At 40.8% G+C, this 21,399-nt stretch overlaps 1 protein-coding gene and 1 long non-coding RNA gene across 2 annotated transcripts in view; both read left to right on the forward strand.

The window, feature by feature from the left end:
- The window catches only part of LOC123769303 (UDP-glycosyltransferase UGT5-like), a 189,043-nt gene that overhangs the window by 78,937 nt on the left and 88,707 nt on the right, over positions 1-21,399 (forward strand). The window lies entirely within an intron of this gene.
- On the forward strand, positions 7,303-8,178 carry LOC138355104 (uncharacterized). Its single transcript, XR_011223825.1, has 2 exons — positions 7,303-7,856; positions 7,944-8,178. It is a non-coding gene; the product is annotated as an uncharacterized lncRNA (long non-coding RNA).

Below are 21,399 nucleotides of genomic sequence, written 5' to 3' on the forward strand. Positions count from 1 at the left end.
CAGACTCAAACTTTAAAAACAAAAAATTCGAGTGAAGTGTTAGTCGCTCTGAAGAAGATATTAGAGGAAACGCCTCAGTTTCTCGGTGTAAGGCGGATATTCACTGACCGAGGTAGAGAATTTTACAACAAGTCAGTTCAAAATTATTTTAATAAGAAAAATATTAAATTATATAGTGTATTTTCGGAAATGAAATCTAGCATAGTGGAGCGAGCCATCAGAACTTTAAAACATAAACTGTATCATTATATGACTCAAGCTAATTCATTAAAATACACCCACATCCTCCCTAAAGTTGTGGACGTGTACAACCACACTTTCCACAGGATGCTAAAAAATACTCCTCATGCCATTCATAAGTTGCAAAATATTGAAGATATACGAAGACAGTTTAAGGTCATGTATTTAAACAATGACTCCTCCATAACTGCCATCAGTCCACGGCTGCACCTTGGACAGCATGTGCGATTGGCAAAGCGCAGGAATATATTTCACAAAGGCTTTTGGCACCAAAATACAGAAGAAATATTTGTAGTGTCACATATTGACAGAACACATCCAATCCCGACATATAAAATCAAAGATTTAAACAACGAGACGATCAGTGGCATGTTTTATGAGCAGGAATTGATTGCAACATCCCTTCCAGACTATTTTCCTGTAACGGTATTACAGTCTAGGAAAACATCGAAAGGACACAGAGAATATTTCGTCAAGTGGAGAGGGTACCCAGATTCTGCCAATAGCTGGATTAAAGCTCAAGACATCGTCAAATTTAACAAAAAATGACAGTTCAACAGGACTCTCTCGTAGAGAAACATCATCAGTTGTTATTTTTATTAAACAATTTATCACCCAAGAAGCGGAATAAACTAATCAAGGCTTTAAAACGGCAGGAAATTGAATCAATTTGTGAAATTTTTGCCAATTTTCTGAAACGAAACATCCCAGTTCAACCTCAGATAATTAATGGCTTACAGAGATATCAGAACGACATACGATCTGTAGCACGTAAGAAAACTCCTTTATACAAAAAGAAGCTCATACTGACCTCCAGACGTGGTGGGGCGATATTAGCAGCTCTGCTACCTTTGGCTGTATCGTTAATTTCCTCCCTAATAAGGTAATTGCGTAAATAAGTAACGAGAGAATAAAATGGTGAAAGAATATTGCCTGGTACCACGATTCATAGCTGAAAAATATTTATTTAATAAAAACAAGAACTCACCATCACCTCCTAATGCTGTGGGTCTGCCCTCCCCCAGTGGTGATGGTAGTGAAAGTATGTCCTTCTCTTTAAAAAACGAATCCATCCCAAGTAATAATATTGGGGGAGCCCGTAACCTACCCACCTGCGACTCTGGTAGGGGTGATGGGGGGGTGGGGGAAGAGGACACTCCTTCCTCCCACCTGACAACAACGGGCTGTGGGCGGTGTTGCCGTAGTAGCACCTCCAGACGGGCGGGGCTGGTCACACACCCTTTAAATGACATTGGGGCCCCCGGCGACCGTCGCCCGCCGCCACCCTTAAAAAGAAAAAAAAAAACGCGGGCTGCCCGGCGCGACCATCGCCTTTTAAAAAAAAAAATAAATAAAAAAAGGGGACATTCCATCCTCCCGCCCGAAGTGCAAGTAATTGTTGCTGGCCACACTCCACATAAAGCCACCATCACACCCCAAAATCCAAGTCTGGACAACTTAATAAATGTGAATTTTAAAATTGAGGAAATTCCTCATGTCAAAGCATTATTGAACATGTTTGGACAAAACAGCCAACAGGTGATGTGGGATAGTCGCGGAAATTTATTAAAGCCTGTACAAAATTTAAATATTTTAGATATAATTAAAACTCTAGCCTTCACAAAGGGGCAATTTAGGGCAAGTGACAAGGAAGATGTAAGGGTTTTACTGAGGGTGGCTGGCATAGACCCAACCCTCATACGTAATTATCGCGCTAGATCTCAGTTAAAAGGGGGGAGGGGTATCCATAGGAGACCCCATTGGGAGCCGTATTGAAGACCTATATGAAGACCATCTTAAAGACCACCATATTCAGTTGCATATCCACCATGGAGCAAGCTTCTAGACCCACTCCTCCCCCAGCTACACCCCCAGAAGACAAATCTCCCTTATTAAAGAAGTTGGTTGCTACTCAGCGGTACTACAAGTATGTCGAACACAAATGTAGATTGATATATGCATTGTGGGATTGTTATGACCGTCTTGTGTTGAGTGCCCCTCCAGAACGGTTTTTAAGTCATTTGGAGAGACGGTGAAACGTTATGAAGAATATTCATCCCAGGAAATCCAGACGGAGATATGGCAAATGGAAAAATTAACCTTCCAACATCGAGACCAGATTACAGCCTTCGAGACTGGACGGAGTGTGTATGGACTTTTAAGGTAGGGAAGGCAGCCTCTACACCACACCCCATACATCCCTCCCCCTCCAGGTGGGGGACACAGGTGTATTTAAAGGCCTCCACCGTCACCCTCGGTCACCATAGTTGACGACGACTCTACCCCGTTCCTCTCAACCGCCCCTCCGCCATGGCTTTATCGTCCATTAAGTCAATAGACAGCGACATCACCGACACCCACGCCTTTGGGGTCGGTGATGTGATCGTTTACGATCTCCCCGCTGCTGTTGTGCGTCCCTATGGACTGGCAAGTGTAATTTGGAAATGTTACAACTATGCCCGTGTGGAACGTGAAGGACTGACTCGTGTCAACAGGGCCACAATACGTTACCGGTCTACCCCGGGTGACATCGAGGTGAAGATAGCTCCCCTACCCTCCGACGGTCAAGACATTGTCGAAGAGCCAGTCTTGTTCTTCCGCCCCACCATCGTGGCGCTAATTTCCGCTTTCGGCGCAGGAGCACCCTTCGAGTCCAACCCTATAGCTCAGGAGCAAGTGCAGTCTTCCTCCGACATCCACTACATCACCAATGTCACCCTGGATACTGCCAAGAATAGGCTGTATTGGCTGAAAACAGCCCTAACAAAGGTTGGCAATCTCATGGTAAGAACTCCAACCATGTTTCGGCTGGTGGTACCCCATGGGCTGGGGGCCTCCCGTGATGGCATGGACAACTGGCACAAGGACGTCGGGCCCATGCTCATTTCGCTCAACGCTGAGCTGGCCAAGCATAACAAGGAGCTGGTAATCCTCAAACGTCCCTCTACCGTCACCCCATCGATGGTACCCCTCCCGAATGATGATCCCAGGGGAGAGGGTGATAGTAAAACTATCACCCTAGATGCAGTGGTGGGGGAGGGTGCCACCACCCCAGGAAGCTCTTCTCGTTCTACACCACCAGCACCACCAGCCACCCCCAGGAAGAAGAGACACCTACAAGAGTACTCATCCACCTCCAGCGCTGCTCCACCCCCACCCACAACATCTGGCACGGCCAAACGACGGATCGAAACCACTATTGACTTCGACCCCCTCTCAAATCATCGTATTGACACCATCCTCGATGGAGAGTCACAGGAAATATTCCTGTTATCCTCATCACCGAAAAAACAACGAAAGCTGTAACCATCAACGCTCAAAGAAGACGTGCCAGCACCACCACAGTCAGTAACAGCAGCAGCAGCAGCAGCAGCAACAGCAGTACCTCCATCTACAACAGCTTCGGTGGTGGTAGCAGTAGCAGGTCCACCGACGATGGTGACAGTGTTGTCAGCGGTAGTGGTAGCGGCAACGGTACCACCAACTACAGCAGTTCCGGCGGTGACAGCGGCAGCAACAGTACCATCATCGCCGGCAGCGGTAACGGTAGCGGCAGCAGTACCACCAACTACAACGGTTCCAGCGGTGGTAGCAGCAGCAGCAGCAGCAGTACCGTCAGCGGTGGCAGCGGTGTCAGTGGTACCAACAGCTCCCCCCAGCAGCAGCGGCAGCGGCAGCAGCGGACGACAGCAGTACCAACAGCTGCTGCTCTTTATATGTAATTTGTTATGGGGGAACAAAATGTAGTTGCCCCTGTTGTAGTTCTTTTAAAAGTAATATTTCCTTAGTAGATTAATAAAATAAAATATAAGTAATGATGTTTTATTCCCACCCCAGTCAGTACATAACTTAACAATGGACGAGGAACACTACATATACCTCACTAGCCTCGACCAAGAAGATATATACAACAACACAAGTTCAGCATTTACAAACACCATCCCCACTCTACATTTAAACCCTTCCATTAAACATGAAGTGGCCTTAGTCAACATACTCCTACCCAGACGAATTAACGCTATCATCAAGGATGATGGGGAGTCTGGTATAGACGTCTATGCTACTTTTAAGCGAGGAACTCTTTCTAAAAGCCCAGAACATCTCATCTACACCTTCACCCCCAAAACCAACATATTATCCAGAAACATCACATTCATCACGAGTGAGCTTAGCCGACAAATAATCACCGACATGAAGCTTAGCTTCCGAGGTGATTTCAAAATATACTTCTCAGAAAGAGAACCAGTCCTCACCTATGATCAATCCTTAGAGCGAGTGTTACTATCCTCTACACTTAACAATGAAGGCACTGGTTCCTTATATTCTCTTAGTCTTCAATTTAAACACAGAATAGCTAATGTACTTGGTTTTGACAGCAGTCGCAAATACACCATTTATCAGGCAAAATCAGATGACATTACAGCAGCCTCAAAGATCGTGGCCTCATTCCCCCCAGACAATGACGGAGGTTGTGACTATTTACTCATTTATAGTGACGTCATCGAGCCGGATCGTTACGGGGGACAAATTGTAAATATCTTAGATGCAATCAATTATCATGACTCTTATTCTAGAGGGGCTCATCCCCTAGTGTACAAGACATTAAATACTAACACGTTGGAGAAGGTGAGCATTAAGATAACAGATCAGTTTGGGCGAAAGGTTAGTTTTGAAGATGGGAGGTCGGTTACGGTAGTCTTACACCTCCGCCCTAAGGTATAACAATATAATCTATATAAATATAAATATATATATATATATATATATATATATATATATATATATATATATATATATAGAAGTGTTTACCCACATCATCGGTTATTATAAGAAGAGGAGTCGGGATGCGAGTACCTTTCCACACACCCTCCCAGAAGGAGTATGGGGAGATCTTCTCCCCCCTCTCTGGGAGATACGGGGTGAGGGGGGGAGCGATGAATGACATACGCACATTCCAAGCGCCTTATCTCAGATCTGGTGGTGGTTTTTTTGGGACCTTAGCCGGCTTGGCTCGACGAGCCATACCATTTTTCATGAAAACTGTAACGCCGACTGCTATCGATTTTGGGAAAAATGTTCTTGGTGATTTAACCAGTGGTAGACGGGATGTAAAGAGCGCTCTGAGAACTCACGGTATTGATGCTCTTAAGACTGTGGGGAAGAAATTGGTAGCAGGCGGGAAAATTAAAAGACTCTCTAGGAGAAGAAAAAATAAAAATAATAAATGTAAACGAGCCCTTGGGTATAAAAATGATGTATTTTCACTACAGTAAGCAGTCATACTTCACCTTTCGGAGGAGATCATGGCGGAGGCTAGTGGAGCTGGGTTGAAAATCCCTGTAGAATATTATACTTCCAGTATTATTGACCAATTTCCTAGAAGTAACAGAATACGTAATGTGGAGAGTTCAATTGCCTCCACACAGCAAATAGACATTCTACCTGTTAACCTACCTATTAATCAACGTTTGCGGGATAATTACTTAGAATTCCGCATCCCCGGAACCCAGGGCGCCTTCTTAGATTTAGCTAATATTGTTATAGATTTTAAGGTATCTTTAACGAAAGATGACGATACCACAAAATTGGAAGAGGATGACCATGTGGAATTTGTTAATGGGTTGTCAAATACCATGTTTAAAGGTGTTCAGGTGTTTTTAGGAGAGCAGGTAGTTGAAACAAATTCTAATTTTAATTATTGGTCGTTTATTAAATTAATTACCTCCATGCCTCCATCAAAAATGTCTTCCTTGGGGAGGATTGGAGCCTTTCGTAGGGACTGGAGTGATGATGGTGTAATCCCTAACGAATTTACTAATACATTTTTTACTGGGGCAACCGCCAAGGATAAAAAATTTATGACCGATTTAAAAGGTAAAGGATTGTCAATGTGTTTTCCCCTACTATTGGACGTAACAACCCTAGACCAATACATATTAGATAATATAGATGTGCGCCTAAGATTGGAGCTCTCCCCACATGCTTGGGTGCTAAATACAAGTGTGGACGATGGCTCTAAGTATCGGCTGCATATGGATTATGCTAAGTTGTGGGTAACACGAGTGTTCCCCTACCCAAGTGCTTACCTAGCCTTAAACAGCTCACTGTTAGCATCCCCCGACCCCATAAGCTATACTTTCAATAAAACCATTTCTAAAACATATGTCCTAGCAGGGAATCAAACTAGTCTCTTAATTGATCAGCCTTGGGCGCAAGTAATTCCTCACAGGATATTCATGGTAATTGTGCCAATGAATTATTTCGCTGGCCTTCACCAAGGTAATGGATTATATTTTGAAAATGCAAAACTGAAAAATATCGCCATGTATTTGAACAATAATGCAATTTACCGAATTGGTGGTGATTTCGACAATCATTATGCCCGCCTTTATTACGAAACTTTGAAGACATTAGGCTTAGAGCGTGATTCACTTCTAGCCTATGACACTTTTAATAAGGGAAGATCGATATTCGCCTTTGACTTAACCACCATTCAAACAAAGGATTCCCTCCCTGTGGAGAAATCTGGCAACTTGCGTATGGAGCTTGAGTTTGGTGGCGGTGTTACATATAACAGGCTGGTTTTACTGTTTGGGGAAACGACCGGGGTACTATCCATCGACGGACAGAGAACTGTTCTGTGTGACGTGCGAGCTTAAAAACATAATGAATTGTAATGATATAAATATTAATTTAAAAAATAATCTAGGGGATCGAGCACTCTACCTAGGTTGTTATAATGCTGATGAAATAGAACATTTAAATATCTCATCAAGAAAACCTATTGTTCTCATAACTAATATTTTACCATCACATAGCAGATTAACTATGGGACATTGGGTAGCTATTTATGTTGATAAAGTTAAACATCGAATGTTTTTTTCGATAGTTATGCAATGTCGGCGGTTACTTATGGACATTATTTTCAAGGATTTATTAAAACTAACACAATAACAAAGGTGTTTGGAATGTGCTACAGACTCCAGAGTGATTTTACCCTTGCTTGTGGACTGTATTGCGTCATGTTCGTCCATAGGGTGAGTCACCTGGGGTTGCCTTCAACAGTACATTACTTACATAATGTATTTTCAAGCGTTAGTTTAAAATTAAATGATAAACGAGCCCTCGCTTATGCGAGACGATATTTTCCTATGAAACATCACTGTGTTAGGACATTTTGTAGAGGAGTAAGGGTTGGTTCTTATAGGTGGTGTAGAGAATATTTTTGTTAGCTAGGCAACCCACCTAACAGGGGGATTACCCCCATATAAAACACCTCTCACCCCACAACCTCCCTAGAAGACCCCCATCCCCCTTATCCTACAAATGGAAGGCGTCTCCCCAGAAACACACGCAGGGAAGATTGAAGTCCTTGAAGGGCCTGGTTAGTATTACCCTCACTTTCTGGTAAAGATTTATTTTTTTTCCCACAATAGAAAGTTTGCTCAACCTCTATTTTACCTCTTCTTTTTTTTTCAGTGCAATTCTTAGGACCTGTCCACATTTGTAGAGTAGTAATTCTACGAGGAAGGTCTGCCCCAAACAAGATGCTGTTACGTACCCTAATTGATGATGCCTGCTGTAGAGGACACAAGGTCGCTCCTGCAGGGGGAGAGGTATGTACTAACTGTTCTTAGAGGAAATAGAATATTTTTCAAATAAAAGATATAGTCCTATAAATTATTTTCCCCATCTCTTTCCAGAACACTTCAGATGAGAGTCAGAAGGAAAGTCGTCCAAAAGGCAACCAGCCAACTCACCCCACTCCCCCAAGAGAGGGGGGAGGGGGTCAAGACCTCCCCCCACTCACCACGGATGGGGAGACGTCAGAATTCTACTCAGATGAGGAAGGGGAGGTGGAGGGGGGAGAGGGATAGGGGCCATAATTAACTTCTTATACATCATTTGTGATTTTTACCTAATAAAACATTAATAAATTCTTTGATTTTTTTTAACCCCTGGAGGAGATTTATAATTTAATACCCCTATATAAGACCCACTCAACCTCCGCTGGGTGTGGAACTCTGTTACGGTAAAGTCAAGGCCATTAGGTGCGAGGAAGGGTACGGGCGACCACCCTCACCGGGAGGAACCTGTTTTACACCTGCCCCATAGAGGAATGTGGGGGCGTAACTGGCACTCACCCACGAGTGTTTATTATACAATAAATTCATTTTTACTTAAATATATTGTCATACTTTACTGTATAAATGAACATGATCATAGTGGCACATAATAGATACCTATCTTCACTGTTTTTTCGACTGCTACCACTCACACCTTGGGTGACCTAATATGGAGTGGCACTATGTGGCTCCCCGCTTCTGATTTTCTTATCTGATTACCCTACATAGGTGGCTCTATCTGTCACCAAATAATCTACTTATATATATATATATATATTTATATATATATATATATATATATATATATATATATATTTATATATATATATATATATATTTATATATATATATATATATATATATATATATATATATATATATATATATATATATATATATATATATATATATATATGTCGTACCTAGTAGCCAGAACGCTCTTCTCAGCCTACTATGCAAGGCCAGATTTGCCTAATAAGCCAAGTTTTCCTGAATTAATATATTTTCTCTAATTTTTTCTTATGAAATGATAAAGCTACCCATTTCATTATGTATGAGGTTAATTTTATTTTATTGGAGTTAAAATTAACATAGATATATGACCGAACCTAACCAACCCTACCTAACCTAACCTAACCTATCTTTATAGGTTAGGTTAGGTTAGGTAGCAGAAAAAGTTAGGTTAGGTTAGGTAGGTAGGTTAGGTAGTCGAAAAAACATTAATTCATGAAAACTTGGCTTATTAGGCAAATCGGGCCTTGCATAGTAGGCTGAGAAGTGAGTTCTGGCTACTAGGTACGACATATATATATATATATATATATATATATATATATATATATATATATATATATATATATATATATATATATATGACAATGTCAGACCACGGAGGAAAATGAAACAGGAATTTCCTTAAGTACTTTCGTATATTAAATACATCTTCAGAAGGAATTCCTATCATCTTCAGGAATACATCTTCAGATTCCTTCTGAAGATGTATTTAATATACGAAAGTACTTAAGGAAATTCCTGTTTCATTTTCCTCCGTGGTCTGACATTGTCACATTCTTAATCACGTTTATTTTCGTGATATACACACACACACATATATATATATCTATATATATATATAAATATATATATACTATATATATATATATATATATATTATATATGTCGTACCTAGTAGCCAGAACTCACTTCTCAGCCTACTATTCAAGGCCCGATTTGCCTAATAAGCCAAGTTTTCCTGAATTAATATATTTACTATAATTTTTTTCTTATGAAATGATAAAGCTACCCTTTTCTCTATGTATGAGGTCAATTTTTTTTTATTGGAGTTAAAATTAAAGTAGATATATGACCGAACCTAACCAACCCTACCTAACCTAACCTAACCTATATTTATAGGTAAGGTTAGGTTAGGTAGCCAAAAAAAGCTAGGTTAGGTTAGGTTAGGTAGGTTAGGTAGACGAAAAAACATTAATTCATGAAAACTTGGCTTATTAGGCAAATCGGGCCTTGAATAGTAGGCTGAGAAGTGTGTTCTGGCTATTAGGTACGACATATATATATATATATATATATATATATATATATATATATATATGTCGTACCTAGTAGCCAGAACTCACTTTTTGGCCTACTATTCAAGGCCCGATTTGCCTAATAAGCCAAGTTTTCCTGAATTAATATATTTTTTCTAATTTTTTTCTTATGAAATGATAAAGCTACCCATTTCATTATGTATGAGGTCAATTTTTTTTTATTGGAGTTAAAATTAACGTAGATATATGACCGAACCTAACCAACCCTACCTAACCTAACCTAACCTATCTTTATAGGTTAGATTTGGTTAGGTAGCCGAAAAAGTTAGGTTAGGTTAGGTAGGTTAGGTATAGGTAGTCGAAAAACAATTAATTCATGAAAACTTGGCTTATTAGGCAAATCGGGCCTTGCATAGTAGGCTGAGAAGTGCGTTCTGGCTACTAGGTACGACATATATATATATATTTATATATATATATGTCGTACCTAGTAGCCAGAACGCACTGGCTACTAGGTACGACACTGGCTACTAGGTACGCACTGGCTACTACCAGAACTATGCAAGGCCCGATTTGCCTAATAAGCCAAGTTTTCATGAATTAATGTTTTTTCGACAACCTAACCTACCTAACCTAACCTAACTTTTTCGGCTACCTAACCTAACCTAACCTATAAAGATAGGTTAGGTTAGGTGAGGTAGGGTTGGTTAGGTTCGGTTATATATCTACGTTAATTTTAACTCCAATAAAAATAAATTGACCTCATACATAATGAAATGGGTAGCTTTCTCAGCCTACTATGCAAGGCCCGATTTGCCTAATAAGCCAAGTTTTCATGAATTAATGTTTTTCGACAACCTAACCTACCTAACCTAACCTAACCTAACTTTTTCGGCTACCTAACCTAACCTAACCTATAAAGATAGGTTAGGTTAGGTGAGGTAGGGTTGGTTAGGTTCGGTCATATATCTACGTTAATTTTAACTCCAATAAAAATAAATTGACCTCATACATAATGAAATGGGTAGCTTTCTCAGCCTACTATGCAAGGCCCGATTTGCCTAATAAGCCAAGTTTTCATGAATTAATTGTTTTTCGGCAACCTAACCTACCTAACCTAACCTAACCTAACTTTTTCGGCTACCTAACCTAACCTAACCTATAAAGATAGGTTAGGTTAGGTTAGATAGGGTTGGTTAGGTTCGGTCATATATCTACGTTAATTTTAACTCCAATAAAAAAAAATTGACCTCATACATAATGAAATGGGTAGCTTTATCATTTCATAAGAAAAAAATTAGATAAAATATATTAATTCAGGAAAACTTGGCTTATTAGGCAAATCGGGCCTTGCATAGTAGGCTGAGAAGTGCGTTCTGGCTACTAGGTACGACCTATAAATATATATATATATATATATATATATATATATATATATATATATATATATATATATATATATATATATTTATATATATATATATATATATGTCGTACCTAGTAGCCAGAACTCACTTCTCAGCCTACTATGCAAGGCCTGATTTGCCTAATAAGCCAAGTTTTCATGAATTAATGTTTTTTCGTCGACCTAACCGACCTAACCTAACCTAACCTAGCTTTTTTTGGCTACCTAACCTAACCTTACCTATATATATAGGTTAGGTTAGGTTAGGTAGGGTTGGTTAGGTTCGGTCATATATCTACGTTAATTTTAACTCCAATAAAAAAAAATTGACCTCATACATAGAGAAAAGTGTTGCTTTATCATTTCATAAGAAAAAAATTTTAGTAAATATATTAATTCAGGAAAACTTGGCTTATTAGGCAAATCGGGCCTTGAATAGTAGGCTGAGAAGTGAGTTCTGGCTACTAGGTACGACATATATATATATATATATATATATATATATATATATATATATATATGCGAACAAGCCTGAATGGTCCCCAGGACATATGCAACTGAAAACTCACACCCCAGAAGTGACTCGAACCCATACTCCCAGAAGCAACGCATCTGGTATGTACAAGACGCCTTAATCCACTTGACCATCACGACCGGACATAATGAGGTGATAGCCGAGGCTATTTGAACCACCCCACCGCCGGCACTCGGATAGTTATCTTGGGCATAGCATTTTACCAAATCACCTCATTCTTTGGGGCAACACGTGAGGAACACAAATGCGAACAAGCCTGAATGGTCCCCAGGACATATGCAACTGAAAACTCACACCCCAGAAGTGACTCGAACCCATACTCCCAGAAGCAACGCATCTGGTATGTACAAGACGCCTTAATCCACTTGACCATCACGACCGGACATAATGAGGTGATAGCCGAGGCTATTTGAACCACCCCACCGCCGGCACTCGGATAGTTATCTTGGGCATAGCATTTTACCAAATCACCTCATTCTTTGGGGCAACACGTGAGGAACACAAATGCTTCTGGGAGTATGGGTTCGAGTCACTTCTGGGGTGTGAGTTTTCAGTTGCATATGTCCTGGGGACCATTCAGGCTTGTTCGCATTTGTGTTCCTCACGTGTTGCCCCAAAGAATGAGGTGATTTGGTAAAATGCTATGCCCAAGATAACTATCCGAGTGCCGGCGGTGGGGTGGTTCAAATAGCCTCGGCTATCACCTCATTATGTCCGGTCGTGATGGTCAAGTGGATTAAGGCGTCTTGTACATACCAGATGCGTTGCTTCTGGGAGTATGGGTTCGAGTCACTTCTGGGGTGTGAGTTTTCAGTTATATATATATATATATGTCATACATAATGGAATGGGTAGCTTTTTCATTTCATAAGAAAAAAATTTGAGAAAATATATTAATTCAGGAAAACTTGGCTTATTAGGCAAATCGGGCCTTGCATAATAGGCTGAGAAGTGCGTTCTGGCTACTAGGTACGACATATATATATATATATATATATATATATATATATATATATATATATATATATATATATATATATTAGGGGTACCACCTCTGGTGCAATTGCAGGGACCCACATCCTCGAAGAAGAAAACAAAGAGCATTCAGAGAAGATTTTGTGGATTCTCACTGAATACTTTATTCTTTTCTTCTCCTACCACCCCTATTATTTTTTTGTATGTTTTGTTTTATTTTATTGCAATGCTACAATTTACAGAGAACACACACACACACACACACAAATATATAACAATTAAGCAATCAGCGTTCGAAGACCTCGTCCAGCTCCTCGGAGGTTGGGTGCGTATGCAGGATACAGCACGCATTTCCCCTCTGAACTGCGACACTGAGGCCCTGGAACAGAAAACTGGCTGCTCGTGGGTCTCTAGTTTTCCCAATGAGTTCCTCACCAACCTCCTTTAAAAACTTGAGTGCACATTTACCCCAGGCGCCTAGAGTCTCTGAGCCTATCGGCACGAACCTGTAACAACGTTCTAGGTCTCTGTACTTGTGGATTTTCTGGGTCTCCCTGAAGGTGCCTGCCCCACTTCCCTCCGCTGAGCTGTAACGTAAATAGGTATCAGCCAATGTAGATGCACAGGTGTAATCCCATACGACCTGTTTACCTTCCCTCCATGGCTGCAGGGTGACTTACTCTGGGCGTTTTTGGCTGTTGTCATGTCTGCACAACTGGGGTTCCCTTTGTGCTGGACACCCAGCTGTAGCCAAACTTCTCTTGATTATGTCATTGACTGCTTCGTGTCTGGCAATCTTTCCCTGTGTCTTACGACAGATGAGACCATGGCTGCCGTATTGGTCTGCCCGTGCATAGCCGCAAACACACCGGTGTTCGGTGGAGATAGGGGCGGCAAGGCGCAGAGCAACACCAATACTTAGGGCCCGATGGTCCAGGCGGGTGCCCAAGGCGGAATTAGGGACTGTCAACAGGAAGTCCCCAGCATGGGGGGCTTGCACAGCTTGGAGACGCGCTCTGTCCTTCTGAGAAACTGAGTCCAGCAATGCTTTAGCGATGTTCTCCACTATGGGGCTATCCCATTTGGCCTGTTTACCGTCGTTTGGAAAAGTTGGTCGAGTGTGTGAATTGGCAAGAGTGTCCCACTGACTAGCTCCTTCCACAAATTTGGGATCACGAATCCCAATGGAGTTCCTTAGGTATTTTGGTAGTATTTCATTCAGTAATTCACTTGTAGCACTGGTCGAGGATAAGAAGGCTAGCAATGCTAACTGTGTCGCCTTGCGAATACCTATACCCCGAGCCTAACTGGGAGCGTTGCTTGGTCCCACTGGTCATCTTGCAGGGAGAGGTTTAACACTTTCGTAGTTACTACGGAGTGAGTCTTTAGGAGTGAGTCGTATTCCGTTAATTTTGGGCTGTCAAAGGAAGGAGCACACCTGAGGAAATAGGTAAGTCTGGGTAAGGCCAAGCACCTTGTAAGAAGGTACAAAGCATCGTGAGCATCCAAAGCCCCTATTCGCGCCTCCATCCTCCTCCGGTCTTTAAGCTTTTCTTCGAGGACTACCTCAATGGCGTTCGAGCCCAGAGGTGCCCCTAGCAGCACACTGTCGGTGGGAGCAATCTCTTGGGCTCCTGGCAATAAGATTTATACTGCATCTATGATTGGTTGGCTGGATGAGATGATTTCACACTTTGATGGATTTAGTGTAAGGCCTAACTCCTCTCCCCTAGATTTCACTAGCTGAAGATCTCCTAGCAGGGATTCCTGTGTCCCTGCCAGGGTGCCATCGTCCAGGAACCAGATGTTGAATTCGCTGGACAACCTGCTTGTGACCTCCTTAGCTGCCATGCAGAAAAGAAAATGGGCAAAGAGGAATATATATATATATATATATATATATAATATATATATATATATATATATATATATCACTAAGAACTCTTTGACCCGGCCAGGATTCGAACCCATGCCGTCCAGGATCACCCGTAAACGTACACAGTACCGTGACCACTGCACCAATGATCGTCATAAGGATTGGTCAGTCTTGGCGCTGAGTTTAAGTTTTAAAAAATTTAAGTTTTCATTGAATAAAAAAACACATCAGCAATGTTTTTTACCTTGCTTTATTTCTCTTTTATTCAAAGTAAAAATTAATGGATAAGATTTGAAAACAACATATAGACGGACTATACTGGTTTACCTTAAAATGATATTGGGACGAATAAAGTATTAAGAGTGGTACATATTCTGTAGGGAACATAACCTCCCACATAGGGTTGATGTAGTCTAACCCCTTAATGTTCCTGTTAACATGAGACGGGGCTAGGAGAGACAACCGCTGATTAGACGATGACAGCAAATCCAGGACGTCGAAGGCTAAATAGACAAATGTCACACACGGCGCTAAACACCTCAAGGTTGTCTTGCCCATCGTCATCATCGGAGTCAAGGCCAGACGGTCTGAAACTGAGTGACTGTCTAAGAGGGAACATATAGGACTTAACATGTTGATCCTAGCAAAATTGAAACCGGTTATTTCAATAATGCGTAAGCCAGTTAGAGAGAAGCAGTGAGTTGGCAGATATAAAAACGAGGGGTGTAAATACCTGCTTCAAACTAATGTTTAATGTTCGAGTGAGCCTTGAACTGAAACTCGATAAATGACTTGTACTCAGTGATGATGAACAAGTCAATTTTAAAATATAATATCAGGTCTATGATTTTCCACCTTACATTATGTTACGTTGTGTCTTACAAGGTCTTAAACAGTCACACAGTAAAAAAATGAGCGAACGATGTTTGCATGTTGGTCACGTTACGTTACGTTAGGTACACATGCTTTACATTTCAAAATTATATTTTTTTGGAAGGCAGAACGCTGATTTTCCATGTTACGTTACATTGTGCGTATGTTACAAGGACTAAAACAGACACACTGTGAAATTTATATATAGAATAAGATTGAAGACAAGCTTACGACACTCGCTACTCTTAAAAACAAGCTATTTTGGGAGAAAATGAGGATTGCACGTTGGTCACGTTACGTTACGAGGTGTAAAACACACAGTAGCATGTTGGTTACGTTTCGTTACAAAGTGTGAAACACACAGTAACATTGATTTTGATTTGTTATGATAATAAGATTGAAAACCACCTTACGACACTTGTTACTCTTAAAAATTTTATTTGGGCAAAGAATGATGTTATCATGTTGGTCACGTTACGTTACAAGGTTACAAGGGTAAGAGAGAAGGGATGCCAAAAATCGTCATTAGTCTTCCATCCTCTGGTGAGGATGTGTGTGGAATGGGTTGGCATTTGTGTTTATTCCGATGGAGGCCTGTCAGTCTTCCTTCGGTTAATGTAATGTTTTAAGTCTCCAAAGATAATGGTGTGTTTGTGAACTGGGTCATTACTTTTGTATTATTTCTGGTCATATGTAAAGACTTTTACACAGAACAACCGGCCTATCTATTCCTATGTAGTTAATGGCTATCAACTGAAAGTATTTTAAAACTAAAAACCAAGTTCCTCTGTTAAAAAAACACACACCGACTTTCCATTGAGAATTACTAAGGTGAAAATCAGACACCTGCTGGATTGAGCGTTAATGGGAGGATGAGAGAAGGGTGGTGCTGTGTGACAAATCAGCGATAAGGAGAGACAAGACTGATCTATCAATCATCGTTAAATTGTTCCGCTGAATAAGCTGAATTGAGATGTGTAGAATCTTAAAAACTTACGTTACTTGGAAAAAAAATACTTTTCCCAACTACTGGTGTGTTGAGTAAAAAGGTAAACAGACTAAGGGTTATTGAAATGACGTGTGATTGACGAGAGGGGAGGTGTCGCCGGATGTGTGGGTAGGCAACCTGTTATGAGAGCATGCCCGCGCGTCGACTACAACCAAGAGTTTAACCTCTGCTGTGGTTACCTTGAGGTGGGGTGACAAAGAGAGACAGACAGACTGACAGACAGGGCTAATGCTGTTGTGTGTTCCAAGGACTACATAATAATATTTATTTGGTGATGGATGTATTGGCATGGGAGATTGAGTAGACATGCATACATTTCATATAATATTTATTTGGACAGCAGAACATCGATTTTCCGCGTTACATGATATTGATTGTGTTACAAGAATTGGAAAACAGTTACACAATACTAATTATTATTGGTGTTGGATGTAGAGGTAAGGAAGATTCCATAGACACACTTACATTCCAAATTATATTTATTTGAACAGCAGAACCTTGATTTTTCGCTGTACGTTACATTGTGGGTGTGTTATAAGGACTAAAAGCTGGGACACGGTACTAATTATTATTGGTGTTGGATGTAGAGGCCATGAGAGATTGTCTAGGCACGCATACATTTCAAATGCTATTTATTTGGAGAGCAGAAAGTTTATTTTCCGCGTTACTTTACATTCAATGCGTTACAAGAACTGAAAAATAGTCACACAGTAATAGAATGATGTTTGCATGTTGGTCCCGTTATGATACGAGGTGAAAACACACTGTAGCATTGATTTGATTTTGTTATAAGAAGACTGAAGACAGTTTTATGACGAGGCTCGTTACTCTTAAAAGATATTTGGGGAAGAATAGAAAACGCTATGTGAACAGTTACATCAAAGGATAACTTGGCTGAGTGACTGAGTGATGTATGTAGGACCTTTAAACTAAGCTTGCTTGAAAGGGGAAAATTTTAACTGTAATGACGAAGAAAAATGCGTAGTAATAATATTAGATTAGTGATAAAAATGTAAACGGACTAACCCGAAACTCTACTTGTTTTTAAATTCTATTCGAATTAACAAATGGTTCTCACAAGATTTTTAAAAAAAACAAACAAAAAAAATATTGAAGACTAGCTTACGACGGACGGGCGTTACTCTTAAGTGTTTAATCTATATAAATAAAAATGGAAATGTTCATTTGTTCAAAATCGCTAATCTCCGGAAGTTCTTCACCGATTGCTTTGAAATTTTCACACAACGTTCCATTCGCATCTGAGCAGGTCTTTATATACATACTAAATAGATGTCACGTCTGTGACGGTAAAAAACATGCTTTTTCCGAAAAACTGTGTTTTTCATGTGTTTTTTATGTAAGGGAAATCTTCGAAGCCTCTTTACCGATTGCTTTGAAATTTTGACACAACGTTGCATTCGAATTGGCGCGTCTTTTTATATGCCTACTGTAAAAATACCACACCTGTGACAGGTAAAAACATTCGTTTTTGAAAAACAGTGCCATCTGTTGCACATAATAGGAACATGCACGCTATAATAAATATGTCACGAATTCCATTTCAATGTTTCCGATTGCATTGATAAATTTTACTTTCATAGATTTCGATTTATTTTAATTTTATTGAATTATTTTGTGTGACATTGTATTGGAACTGAGCTGTGTTGTTTACCATACCATTCATCTCGTAAGTATAAGTATAGATGCCACACCTGTGACAGGTAAAACTATGCTTTTCTTGAAAAACAGCGCCATCTGTTGCATGTAAGAGCATCACACATGCTATACTAAATATGTTACAATTCCTTTTCAATATTTCTGATTGCATTGATAAATTGAATTTTCATAGATTTTGATTTATATTCATTTTGATTTAATTATTTTGTGTGAATTGCGTTGCAATTGAGCTGTGTTGTTTACCATACTGTTCATTTCATGAGTATAATTTATTTTTAATGTTTTCATATTTTCATTTCATTTTTTAACTGTTTTTCTTATACATCAGTGATGGGAACATCAGATAACTTGATGTTCCCAATTTTCTGATGGGAACATCAGACGATTTGTGAAGGCATCGGACGAGGGAGTCGGGAATGGTGGGGATGACGAGTGGACGGAAGTGAGAGATGGTGGGGGAAGACAATAGGACAAGGGAGGGGGTAATGGGGGGGATGGACGAGGAGACGGGGGAGTTTGGGATGGTCGGGACGAGGGGATGGGGAAATGGAGAACGGTGGGGGAGGACAAAGGGACAGGAAAGTGGGGCATGGTGGGAAGGAAGAGGGGATGGTGGACTGGGGACTGGTGGGGAGGACGAGGGGACTTTAGAGTGGGGAATTGTTGGGAGGCCAAGGAGACGGGTGAGGGGGGAATGGTGGGGAGGACTGGGGAACTGGGAAGGCTGCTGTGGCTCAGCAACACATATGCGTTGCTGAGCCACAGCAACGCGTGGCCGGGTACTGCTAGTCTATATATCAACCCGTTCTCGCAAATTAATAAGTCAATATTGACTTATTAGTTGCGTGCATAGGTGACATACTAAACATAATAGTTTCCCTTGAAAAGCTTCATAGAAAACACCGACCTTACCTAACCTATTTAGTATGTTAAAATAGGCATCTTATAGCTTCGTAATTACAATTGTTACTTAACCTATTTTAGGTATAGGTTAGGCAATAATTGTAATTACGAAGCAATAAGATGCTTATCTTAACATACTAAGTAGGTTAGGTAAGGTCGGTGTTTTCTATGAAGCTTTTCAAGGGAAACTATTATGTTAAGTATGTCACCTATGCACATATTTAATAAGTCAATATTGACTTATTAAATTTGCGAGAACGGGTTGTATATATATATAAATGGAAATCTTCGTTTGTTCAAAATCGCTAATCTCCGAAAGTTCTTCACCAATTGCTTTGAAATTTTCACACAACGCTCCATTCGCATCCGAGTGGGTTTTTATATACATACTATACAGATGTCACGTCTGTGACGGGAAAAAAACATTTTTTTTTTTAACAACTGTGTTTTTCCATGTGTTTTTCATGCAAGGGAAATCTTCGAAACCACTTTACTGATTTCTTTGAAATTTTGACACAACGTTGCATTCGAATAATAAAGGGGACGGAAGTTGGGGATGGTGGGGTCGAGGGGACAGGGGAGTGGAGAATGGTGGGGAGGATAAGGGGACAGTGGAGTGGGGGATGGTGGGGAAGACGAGAGGATGGGGAAGGGGGGGAGGGAATTGTAGGGAGAACGAGGGGACGGGGGGAGTGGGAGATTGTAGGGAAGACGAGTGGACGGTTGAATGGGAAATGGTTAGGAGGACGAGGACACGGTAGAGTGGGGATGGGGGAGGTGGGGGATTGGTGGGGAGGACCGGGAATGCGGGAGTTGGGAATGGTTAGGAGGATGAAGAGACGGGAGAGTGGGGAATGGTTAGGAGGACGAGGACACGAAGTGGAGTAGGGTATGGTGGGGAGGACAAAGCGATGGGGGAGGGGAGAATTGGTTGGGAGGACGAGGCGATGCGGGAGAGGGGAATGATTGGGAGGCTGAGGGGACGGGGAGAGGGAAATGGTGGGGAGGACTGGCAGGCTGGGGAAGGTTGCTGTGACTCAGCAACACACATGCGCTGCCGAGCAACAGCAACGCGTGGTTGGGTACAGCTAGTAAAGAATGAAAATTGTATATAAAGGGTTTATGCCTTTAACTACTTTTTGTTGTTGTTATGTATACCGAGAAAAGAGTGTAAGTGTCAACCTGAGGGGTGAGAAGTAAAAGAAGCATGCTAACTGTTGGGGGGAAGGGGTATGTAGGAGCAGGTATGGTGTGGGGTATTGTGGCCATTAACCCAGTCACGCGACAGACATCAAGAGGTGCAGTGCTCGAACACTCGCTGCCCGCACCCTAAGTGATGCCATTTAGTTGATTTTTTTATAAGAAATGGAAGACTGGTAGACCCCTTTAAAGATGTAAAATGTTTCCCTCATTCAATAAACTCTTGCTGACTTTGACGGAGTTTACTGAATGATGCTGGCACTGATTTGATTTGATTTGATTTGATGGAAACAAAATTGAAGACATCTAGACACCTTTTAAGATGTAAAATGTTTCCCTCATTCAGTAAACGCTTACTGACTTTGACTGACTTTACTGAGTGATGCTAAATGCTATTTAGATGCTGGGACTGATTTAATTTGATTTGATAATAAGAAAATTGAAGACTGGTAGACACCTTTTAAGATGTAAAAACTTTAAACTAACTATAAAATGTGTCCCACATTCAATAAAACGCTTACTGACTTTACCTGAGTGACTGCTTTTACTGTGTTTACTGACTAATGAAAAATGCTATTTAGATGCCTGGTAGTGATTTGATTTGATTTGATTTGATAGAAGAAAATTATAGACTGGTATACGATGAGGCTCGTTACTCAGAGTACAAGCCAAATTAAAAGATCTATACCTCAGGCTATAGTCAATATTTGATATGAATACATAGACAGGCATGTAAGCCCCTCAAACTCTGAGAGGGGCAAGTAAACGGAGCTGAATGCTAGGTGGGAAGTAATGTGGTCATTTACCTCACTCAATCAGATGACAAACATCAAGGAGGACGTGTGACACAAGGGGGCCATGTGCTACTTATGTGAATATTCGCACCACAATATAATGTTTAAGTTCTGCCGGTTTTGAGATAGGACAGACTATCCTTTCAAGACCACAAGACCGATCAAACGATCTGCCCGCCCAAACGCTCTCCCACTATGTGCTGGTATGTGCTTCCTATACATCTCTGAGGGGTGTC

The sequence above is a fragment of the Procambarus clarkii genome, chromosome 66 (genome assembly GCF_040958095.1).
Source record: "Procambarus clarkii isolate CNS0578487 chromosome 66, FALCON_Pclarkii_2.0, whole genome shotgun sequence".
Taxonomy (NCBI): domain Eukaryota; kingdom Metazoa; phylum Arthropoda; class Malacostraca; order Decapoda; family Cambaridae; genus Procambarus; species Procambarus clarkii.